This window comes from Suricata suricatta, chromosome 10 (genome assembly GCF_006229205.1).
Source record: "Suricata suricatta isolate VVHF042 chromosome 10, meerkat_22Aug2017_6uvM2_HiC, whole genome shotgun sequence".
Lineage (NCBI taxonomy): Eukaryota > Metazoa > Chordata > Mammalia > Carnivora > Herpestidae > Suricata > Suricata suricatta.
This window is the reverse complement of record NC_043709.1, coordinates 50,927,403-50,938,816: the sequence shown is the minus strand read 5'-3', so window position 1 is coordinate 50,938,816 and position 11,414 is coordinate 50,927,403. Positions and strand designations below refer to the sequence as shown.

The following is an 11,414-nucleotide window of genomic DNA, read 5'->3' as shown; positions in this document are numbered from 1 at the left end:
CCTTTCATGTGCCATTGTACTGGTGGGGCTGTGGGGAAACCCATTATAAAGGTCATGAATATAAAATCCTTGAATCATGCCTTGGTGATTGGCTTTCTGTGTGACCTTTGTCTTAATCTCTATTTTCCAACAAGAAATTAATTATTAATTCACTTATTCACACACATGTATTAAGTGTTTACTAATAATTGTGGCCTACTTCTCTCCCAGAATGCTCTGTGGCTTAATAACTAACCTGGTGGTTATAAACGTGTGGATAGAAGTTATATGCAGAAGAAAAGCCACAAGGGAGAAATTGAAGGTGAGTCATCAGGAGAGGCTGACTGCCTATAATGCCTCACTGGGTGAGGCAAGCTGGTGATACTATCAGAGTCTAGCGTGTGGTCCTTAGCATTTCATACTATGAAACCAGACATTTCAGCACTTGTTAATAACCAATCTCTGGTCAATGGACTGATGCTAACCAAACATCATTCCAGACTTACTTGCAAACCAGAATGCAATTATTTCTTCTGTACTGAGGCTGGTAATCTTTTATCAGTGACCAAAATGACCAGTTATCCTACTAAAGAACCTCCTTCCCCACATATTAATCAGAATGTGGCTCTCTTAGCAAAGAATAAGGCAAAAGGGCTTGGATATTCCTGAGGAGGATTGACTAACTGAAATATGCTAATCTCACAGCAAAATACAGCTCTAGAATTCTCAAGTTCTCTAACAACAGACACTGCTTCATTTTCTTTGCTTGTCCCAAAGTTCTCCTGATGCTCTTTTATTTAATATAAATACAGTATTCCCCACTTTTTGAAAGTTTCTATTATACCACTTCTCTTTTATGAAGGAGTACGTGTTTTCACTAACTGAAAAAAATGCGAAGAGGATTTTTTTTTTTTACAAAAAAGGTTGAAAAGCAAAGATAGTGATCATCATTTTTTGTTCAGGGAGAGTCTTGGCAGAGGCAGCATGCATTCCCAGCAGAGCAGTGAGAAGAGCCACCTGCCCCCCACCCCCAACGTTTTCCCCAGGACAACACTCAATATCTCAGCAACAAGTGGCCATAACTTTGAACTATATCTGTGAGCATCTGCCCTTTATTGCAATTTATTTTGTACATCCCTTAGCAAGATGTGTCTTATGGTATCAGAAAAGCCTAAGAGAGGGGATTGGTGTGTGTGGGAGCGTGGGGGGGAGCGTCTTGCAATGCTCAAAAATACCAAATTAATGGTAGTTACTTCTTTGCACCATTTCAGCTTATAACAGGTTTCATGGGAATGCTGTACTTTGGGATAGCAGGGAAAACTGTATTTTGGATTAAGCCATATTAGCTGTCCCTAGTGAAGAAGATGATCTGGGGCTAGTAAACATTCTGTGTCTTCCCATTATGTTCTGATTTAAGGCATTTATTTTTTGGAAGACAACCTTGTCTCTTTTATCCCTACCTAAAGTTCTTAGGGGCATTTCATTCTGCCCTCATGAACTGTCTATGATAGCTCTCAGTATATAAGAAAAAGTTTAAAGTATAATTTTTCTAGAATATTCTTAGAACACCAAAATATGCAAAAGTATAATTTAGACAGAACATAAAGTTTTGTGAAAATAACCAACAAATAAAAATCAAATGGTTTGCAAAATGGTCTAAGTTTGTTGGAACACTTAAATTATGAATTAAAGTAGAAAAATATCTGGATTTAGGCTGGCCAATAGCTTTCAAACACTTCAGGACTGGGTTTTAGAAGCATAGGCATATAGTACTGCTGTTTCTTGAGACCATTTCTCTTAGTTGAAATGAAAAGCACAATCTGAATCAAGTAAATGAAATGGCTTTTGCACATTGTGATTGGAGAAGGACTCATGACTATCGGATTATACTTATATTCTTTTGTATTAAGAAAAGTTGTAAGATCCTTCATCCTATAAGGATCATGTTGCGGGATTATCTTTGGAATTTCCATGTCTGGGTGGATTCCCCACACATATGCTATTAAATTTGACATCCTCCTATTAATCTGTCTCATGTCCATTTGATTCTAAGTCCAGCTAGAAGGACCTTGAAGGAAAGAGTAAATTCTTCTTCCCCAACACTAGCCTACTCTTTCTCACTTGTTAATTATATCCAACCTCAAAACTTTAAATGTCTGTATGCTGATGGTTCCAAATTTATATTTCCATCACATTTTCACTCCTATCAATTTGTATATTCAACATTTCTATCTCTATTATCTAGTTGATGTCTCAGTCTTAACATGTGAAGGGTTTCAGAATAAACCCTTCCAGAGTGTCCCACTTTGGCATATGGAATACTTTGAGCTGAAGTTGTTAAAGCAAATACTCAGTGCCCAGGAAGAGATAAGCCACATGCACTCGGGGAATCAGGAAAGAACTGTTTATTGTGCACCAGTGCTGGTCCAGCAGAGTCACCTCCAAAGGCTGAGTCCCAAACCCTGGCATTGGCCTCCTTTTATGGCTGGAATGGTAGGGCGTTGAGTGACAAAAGAAAACAGGGAGGGGGCATTCTCAGTGGTGCTACGTGGGTAGTTGGTGGACACAGGAGGCAAGCAAGATTACAGAAGCCAAAAGTATGTGAAGGGAATATCCAGCCTCAGACATCTGGCTGGCCCCTCTTATCTTGTCTTTACTAGCTTTTCTTCCCAGAGTCAATAAAGGCCCAACAGACTCAGGAAGAGCTTTTACTTTCCCCAAAACTACCTGAAAGAATTGAGAAAGGGAGCCTGGCTTAGAAAAAGAGCTGTTACCAGAGATAACTTTTTATCTAAAAGACCTAGCTTTTAGGGCAAACATCTAGTTACTAATTAAACATCTGTTCTTCTTATTGTCCTATGAATTACCCTCCTCTCCTTTGATGCCCCAGGCCCCTATCCCATACCTTAATTCAGGTGGCATATAAACCTCAACTGACCAACCTGTCCTTCAGTCTCATATTCCTGTGGAGCTCCTGTATATACATAATTACATTTGTTTTTCTCCCGTTAATCTGTCTTAAATCAATTACCAGCCCAAGAACCTAGAAAGGTGTAGAAAAAATGTTTCTCCTCAACACATGGGTAAATGGTTTCCTGATATATCGCCTCCCCACAACCAGCAATTTTTCCACTTTCCTATTTCTACAAATGACAATTTCATTCTTCCAGTCAGTTACGTGAAAAAAAAAAATCCTTGATATTATCTTGATTTTCTTTCACGCTCCATATCTTATCCTTAAACAAGTTTTCTTGGCTCCAACTTCAAAATAAATACAGAATCAACTACTTCTCATAACCTCAACCAATCTTATCCGAACCACTATATGTCTCATGCAGATTATTGCAATAGCCTGTTGGCAGATTCGTCCCAACGCAGTAGCCAGTGATCCTGTTGAGGAATCTTGGTTCATTCACTATCCTACTCTACTATATGGCTATTTTATGCATTCATCTTCCTCCTCATACCTCCAGTGTACCCTCTTACATCATAACCCCTTCCTAATGACCTTGCATGGTATTAGATCATGTCACTCCTCTTCCCAAACTCTCCACTGGCTTTTCATCTCATTCAGAATAAAAGACATAGTCCTTACAAAGACCTACAGAGCCCATTTCCTCTCTAGGTCCATCTCCTGTCATTTTACCTCCTTATTTACTGTGCTCTAGACACCCTGGACACGTGTCCTTCTTATTCCTTGAAAATTCTAGGCAAGCTGCTACCTCAGGCTCTTTGCACTGTTGGCTCCCTCAACTTGGAATGCATCCTTGCAGATATCTGCTTGGCTCATTTCCTCACTTTTTTGATGACTTTATGTGGAATGGCACTTTGGCAGTGAGGCTTTCCCTGACTGCCCTATTTAAATTGTAAACATGTCTTTTACTTTTTTGTCTTTGCTTTTCTTCATAGCACCTGTCACTATCTGAAGAAAAACTGTAGGGGAGGAAAAAAACTATTTTAGGTTCTCCACTTGTGGCCCTGTAAATTAGACTGGCCAAAGACACATTAACAAGAGAAAAATGAACAGAAGTTGGCTATATATGTCTCATGCATGTCTGCATGGGATCACCCACAATGAGTAACACAAAGGAAGAGTTAGAACTTGGGTTTATATACTAAAAACATGGAAAGGGACTTTGGAGCTTTTGAGTGGAGACTTCTTATTGGAGGGTGACCAGAAAAGGTATAGGAAACAAGGATTTTAAAACAAGGCTTGTTATGCAGATTTAAGACAAGGTCTTCTCCATTGATAAGAGTTATTGAAGAATCCTCCTCTTTCTGGTATAGGAGTGGGAGGCATCTTTACAAATGAAAAGATCTTTTATCAATGTGAATTTTCTTTACAAAAGGAAAAGTTTTGCCCTGTTTTTAGAGCTTTTCTTGCAGTGACTGCTTCTCAGTGGACTTTAGCTCAAAATAATCCTTAAGTCAGATAGGCATATTTTAGGGTGGTATGTTTTGGTACCCATCACAACATATTGTCCTTACCTATCTTTTTAAAAACCGAAATGATCCGTGCAGCATAGTAATTCTTAACAAATATTTGCTGAATGATTTAATAAACATTTATTATCCAGCAACAATTGAAAATGCGGCTTAATGTCTCATATTGTTTTACCCTAGAAACATTACCCTGGAAGAAGCATGTGGAGCACATCATGTTCATTTTTTATTCTCAGCATTTTTGTAGGCTTAGATGCTCCAATTCCATTAAAATTTTTTCTAAGGGTAGAGTCTAGTCAATGTCTCTTATGACTCCTTCAATAAAATTATGCCTGCATTGATTGACCCAATTCATTTTCTTATGCTGAGGACAAAGAACATGCTAAAATACTTATCTATTCTTTTAAAAGCAGTCTCCAAGTCAACAAAAATTCCTGGAATACAAAGATTTGGTAAGAGGCATGGGACAGCTCTGTTGCTGTGCAGTTTGCAAACTGGGGGGACTCAGCCTTTGGCTACAAATTGAAAGGACTCCTAAGGGGAAGGGTTAGGTTCTGGGTTAAATAGGCAAAACCCACAAGTACTATGCGCTTTATTGAGAGTGGTCAGACTCAGGTCCCAAACTGCAAACTTCAGGAGCAGAGTGACAAGCAGGATACAGTTTGCTATTTCTGGCAGCAGTTTCAGGATGTGGCAGCCCCTGAAGAGCATGATAAGATGTGTTGCAAGGGTCTTTCTGCAAATTTGGCTGAATTTTGTGCAAACTTGTCACCTCAGCCTGTAATGACTGGTTTTACTTTCCACAGTCATTGGGACTGATTAACCTTTTAGTTTCTCTCCCTTCGTGAGGGAATCCATCTTGTCTCTTAGCCTTTGCTGTCTTCTGTTCTCATCCACAATCTCTTATTTTTTTATTCCCTTATAATTAGAGAGACCTCATTAATAAGGTCTCTCTACATTAAACCCAACCATTCATTTAACAAATATTTATTGGGTGAGACTACCCAGAGCTCTGTCATATGAAGACATAAATGGATCCTGCCCTCAAGTAGCTTACAGTCCAATGGAGGAAATGAGATACCTATCCATTAGAAAGAAATATAATGGCATCTACTATAACTCAGCACATGGTATCCTTAGGGACATAGAGGTTCTTATGCCTGGCTGCAGAGCAGGGCATCCTCCCTTCAAGTGGCCAATAATGAATCAGGGATAGAGAATTTGAAAACAGAGAGAGAAATCGAGGGCAGTTATTGAAAAACAATGTGAGTGGCTCATCAGACTCTTCATGAAGAGCCAGACTGGAATTGAAATGGGCAGAGTGTGGTTCGTTACTAAGTCAGTTTTAGAATATGCCAAACCAAAGCAAATATAAGCGTTAGAAAATTTAGATCACAGGAGAAAGAAAAAAGAGAAGTAGGATGAATGTAATATGTGCTAGTTAATTTTTAGGAGCACATTCTATAGCAGTAGTTTATTTTTAAAACCAGATAACTTAGGTCTCTATTTGTAAGATGCTTTCCACACAGAATTGGTAGTTTATATTGTAAAAGTTGGGTCATGTAAGTTTTATTTGGATTCAGTCTGTATATGACAGCACTAAAAAAAGTTCTATTTCTCAGGAACATGCTGTGGCTGATTAATGACCACAACTGCAGCCACACAAGATTATTTTCAGCCTCATATTTCAGAGGGATTGGCACACTTTACACAGAGAGTCAAATACAGCTAGCTACTTGATTTTATAAATAAAGTTTTATTGTAATACAGTCATGCCCATTCATTTACACATTATCTGTGCTGCCTCCACACTACTATAGCAAAGCTGAGTAGTTGAAATGGTGATTGGAGACCTGATGGTCCACAAAGTCTAACATAACTGCTATCCGGTTCATTACAGAAAAAGTTTGCCAATCCCTGTTCTATGTGATTGTCTCCATTTTCCTATTGACTCTTTTTAATGGGGATACAAATGAAGATTAGAAAAATTCAAAAAGTGTAAGACACAATGACTAGGGGAATGTTGCTAACTTAGGGCTTGTCAACTCATTGATTTATATGATAAAAACATCTTGAGCTTTGCCTACACTAATTCTAAATCAATTAATATTGTCTTGACCTTTAGCCACATGAAAAGACAGCTATGATGCAATATAAATGGCACTTGAGGGGAGCCTGGGTGGCTTAGTTGGTTGAGTGTCTGATTTTGGTTCAGGTCATGATCTCACACTTTCTGTGTTTGAGACCCGCGTTAGGCTCCGTGCTGATGGTTCGGAGCCTGAAGCCTGCTTCGGATTCTGTCTCTCTCTCTCTCTCTCTCTCTCTCTTTTTTCTCTCTCTCTTTCTATCTCTCTGCCTCTCCCCATTTTTGCTCTCTCTCCCTCAAAAAAAAAATGAATAAACATTAAGAAAAAAAGAAAAAAATTTAAAAATGACACTTGGAGTTGATTTTGAAGAGCTGGATTCAAGTTCCCCTCTGCCAGTTACAACCATAGACTAATTCAAAAATCACCATCTCTAAAGTCAAAAAATAAAGGGTGGGAGGGATAGCCTTTATGACTAGTTATAAAAAATTGAATGAGATAGTAAAAGTAAAAGCTTTATAAATTAAATCATGATCTCATTATCAAATATTGTTCATGATCCTAAGAATATATGCATCATATTTAAGAGGGCAGGCTCTATCATTAGATTGATTTGAATGATTTTACTGACAAATATTTAATGAGATAATCTTCAAAAAGCATACAGCATGATACTTGGCAACATCAGCTATTATGTATTTTATTACCATTATTATTATAAAATAACTAGTACTTGTTATTCATGGATAATATCTTTCAATGCTGTCAGCTCTTATTTATTCTTTGAGTACTTTAACTTGGATTAATGAAAGGGTGAAGACCAGTGATGATAGAGGGCTAATACTTCTAGACTTAGACTGGTCCGTTCTCTGCTACTAAACGTGACCTAGTAAGTCTTTAATCTTAATCTTCTGCCCACTGTTATCATGTCTCATACATAATTCTGGTGTTTATTTTTATGATTATAATATGTATTTGTTTATTATTACTCTTTCAGCAAGACTAAGGGAATATATCTATATGTACATAGTGTTAGGATGTGGAGAGATAAGAAAATTAGGCCATTAATTTAGGGAGAGAAAAATATATAAATATTAGCATTCTAAGGAGAACAGAAGAATATATTCTAAACTCTTCTCTAGGATGAGTTGTAATTGTAATGTTAATTTTAGAATTATTTTGGCATTTGCAATAAATTAAAGACTAGTATCTTTAAGAAATTATTTTGATCTTATAAAAGTTGAGATTAAAACATGACATGGACTCTCTTATTTCTGAAGTATAACTCCCAGTGCTTGCCACTGGTGACTTTCTGTCTCATATTCCACCTCAAGGAGCCAATGCCTCTTCACTCTCTTTACCAGGAGAACTTGAAAAGTAATAGAAGGAATCTGGCATTGCTCTTTGTTGGCCAACATGCTCAGGAAGCCTGACCAAACATTAGCAGCAGCTACATATACAGAAAAAAGCTTTTGTATTTATTTTTGCTTTTTATTGAGGGGCCAGGGAAATTTCAGAAATTTTACAGTGGGAAAGGAACAAATATTGAGATTCTAGTTAACACACTCTCATATGCACAAGAGATAATTCTTCTTTTGTCTTTGCTTTTGTTTCTTGAGGGTGAGAGAGAGAGAGAGAGAGATCATTAGTGAGCATGGGAAGGGGAAGGGGAGAGAATCTTAAGCAGGCTCCATGACTAGTATAGATCCTGATGTGGGGCTCCATCCCATGACTGTGAGATCATGATCTGAGCTGAAATCAAGAGCCAGATGCTCAACTCATTGAGCCACCCAGATGCTCCTGAGATCCTTCTTTTAAGACTTAGGATTTTGAATTTTGAAAATTCTTTCCCCACTACTAACCTGTTTCATTCTTTGGTGTCCTCTGCATCAGTTAGACAAATGAGAAGTTAAAGGGAGCAGCACTGTTCCTGCAAAATAGGACCACCCTCCCTTCTGACACCAACTTCAAGTTCAGAGGGTTTCCAAAACCTCCCTCAAGATTGACAATTCACTAGAAAGGACTCGCAAAACTCACTCTAAGTATTCATACTTATAGCTATCATTCATTACAAGGAAAGGACACAGATTAAACTTAGCCAAGGGAAGAGTGGACTCTTGATAAGTACCAAAGGTGGAGTTTCCATTGTTCCCTCTCTCTATGCGGTCAGGACGTGTTACTTTCCCAGCATTGATGTGTTGACGATATGCATGGAATATTGCCAACCGGAAACTCACCCAATTCTCTGTGTTCAGAGAATTGACTGGGGCTCCATGACATGATTCATTGATTACCCACATGCTTGATCTCAGTCTTCAGTTCCATCCTTGAATCATTATCTGATGCTTTCAATGCCCCATTTCAGGTTTTCTCTTAGATGGAAAAGATAGAGGGACTTCATCTATACCCACTTCTTTCTCTCTTCTCCCCCCTATGATGGTCTGAACTGTGTTGCCTCAAAATTCATATGTTGACACCCTAACCCTAATAGGACTGTATTTGGTGATAGGGTCTTTAAGGAAGCAATTGTGATTAAATGAGGCTATAAGAATAGGGCTCTCATCCAATAGAATGAGTGTCCTTATAAGATGAAGAGATACCAGAGATTTCTCTCTGCATCTGCAGAGAAGAGGCCATATGAGGACACAGTGAGAAGGTGGCTTTCTGCAAGCCAGGAAGGATTGTCACCAGAAACCAACACTGCTGGCACCTTGATCTTACACGTTAAGCCCCCAGAGCTGTAAGAAAATGAATGTCTGTTGTTTAATCCACCTAGTCTGTGGTTTTTTGTTATGGCAGCCCAAGCAGACAAATATATTCCCTCTCTCTTTCTCTTTAGGCTTCGCTCTGTAACCCAGCAAGATGGTGGGTTTTTTTTCTCTTGACCTTTCTGTGCCATAAGCTACTCATACCATATTTTTCATTCTTTCCTATGTTGTGTTTAATTTTGGGGAACTCTGTGCTTTATTTCTTTACACTTTGGCTTGGTTTTTCAAGCCAGGTCCTTGTGGATTTCAAACTATAATCACTTCTTCTCCTGCTCCTTCTCCTTCTCCTCCTTCTTCCTCCTCCTCCTCTTCCTCTTCCTCTTCATCATCATCATGATCTTTTGACACTGGCTGAAAGAGAACTTTTTATAAATTTTATGTACAGAAAATTCAACAGCATCCACTTACCCCAGTTTGATGGCCAGTTCTTTAGCGTTTGCCTTTTCCAACTTGGCAATGGGAGTCCTGAACTTCGGATATAGGACGTTGCCTCCCCAGTGGCAGTGGATCTCATCATACCTGTCATTGTCATTGGTCCTGATAGCTTCCACCAAATTAGCTAGAGCTGCTTTGTGTTCCACGTTAACCTGTGTGAAGCGGCAGTGTTGCGGGTCTCTCTGTGGACAGGATGCCCCAGCTGGCCTTCCCCTTAATGATGCAGTAGGGAGTCCCCATCTTACAAAGCAGCACAGACAGGAAGACAGCCAGCTCACTGGGACCCACAGCATGTGCAGTCACTGTCAGGTGAGGCTCCTTGTTCTTCACTTAGGTGGTGACAGTATTAACCTCAGCTTGAAGGGCAGGCAACCTCTTAGTGGGGACTTCCTCTTTCCAACAGCTCTCTTCTCAGCCCGGGTCAACAATCTCTTCTTCTCTTGCTTTGTCTCTGGTCTGTATTTGGGGGCCAGCTTAAGCAGTTGAGTAGCTGTTTGACAGTTCAGAGCCAGGTGAACTGGTTAATCACGGGAGAGACTTTTAGATGCTTATAAAGAAGAGCCCTTTGCTGCTGCAGCCAGATGTAGCGAGGCCATTTGACGAAGCAGGTGAAGCTCTTGTAGGGCTAGATGTCCCGTCTGATATCAAAATTCTTGGGCTTCTTCTCAAACAGACCATCGACCACCTTCTTGGCCTCCTGCTTCTTCACAACAGCAGCAGCTGGGGCCACCTTCTTCCCCTTAGCCTTCCTTCCTTTGGGCATCTGGGATGGCTAGAGGAGAGAGCTATAATCGCTTCTTTTTAAAACTGATTCTTACAAATCAAAAATTTCTTCATTTAAGATAAGTGTGCCTTCTGTGAGTTAAAAAAAAATCTATTAAGGACTGCAGATAAGTGCTTAGGTCTCAGGCTATGTCTGACCTTTTCCTTTCCTCTTCATCAGATGTAAGCAATGTCATTAATTCATTAGATGGGAAGAGAGCCACAGAGTAGCTAAAATAATTAGTTACCACATTAGGTACCAAAGTTTGTTCTGACATTCTGCTGATATCAGAAATTATGCCATTCCCTATGCACCAACTCTGATTAAATTATCTTTAATGGAGTGTGCTTCTAATAGAAGTGACAAAGAGAATTTTTCTAGTATATCTTATCCCAAGTCTATATAAAGTTTCCCACACCTTCTAGAGGATCACAAATTATTGCAAGGAACCTGTGAATTCATATACCATTCCAGACATTGATTATAGATTGAATTAGCAGAGTGGTTCATGCAAATGTAAGCATCTATCTTTCAAAGGTATGAAGATATCATTGCAATGAGCAAAATGCCAATCATTGAAGGCATTACTGAATTCATTAAAGCTGTTTATCACCATGCATTTCCTTTTTTTTTTTAATGTTTATTTATTTTAGAGAGGAGAGAGACAGAGCACGAGTGGGGGAGGGGCAGAGAGAGAAGAAGACACAGAATCCAGAAGCAGGCTCCAGGCTCTGAGCTGTGAGCACCAGAGCCCAATGCAGGGCTCAAACTCACAAACTGTGAGATCATGACCTGAGCTGAAGTCAGACGTTTAACTCAGTGAGCCACCCAGGCACCCCAACCATGCATTTTGTAAATCCATGGATACTAGAACTGCAATTACTGTCATATGGGAGTTCAGTATTTTGTTGTTGCTGTTATTAATAAAGTCATTTTCATAAA

General features: G+C 39.1%; 1 pseudogene; it reads right to left on the bottom strand.

Annotated features, from left to right (window-relative positions):
• Window positions 1–9,678: 9,678 nt before the first annotated feature.
• On the bottom strand, window positions 9,679–10,472 carry LOC115303640 (annotated as a pseudogene).
• Between the last annotated feature and the right edge of the window lie 942 nt (window positions 10,473–11,414).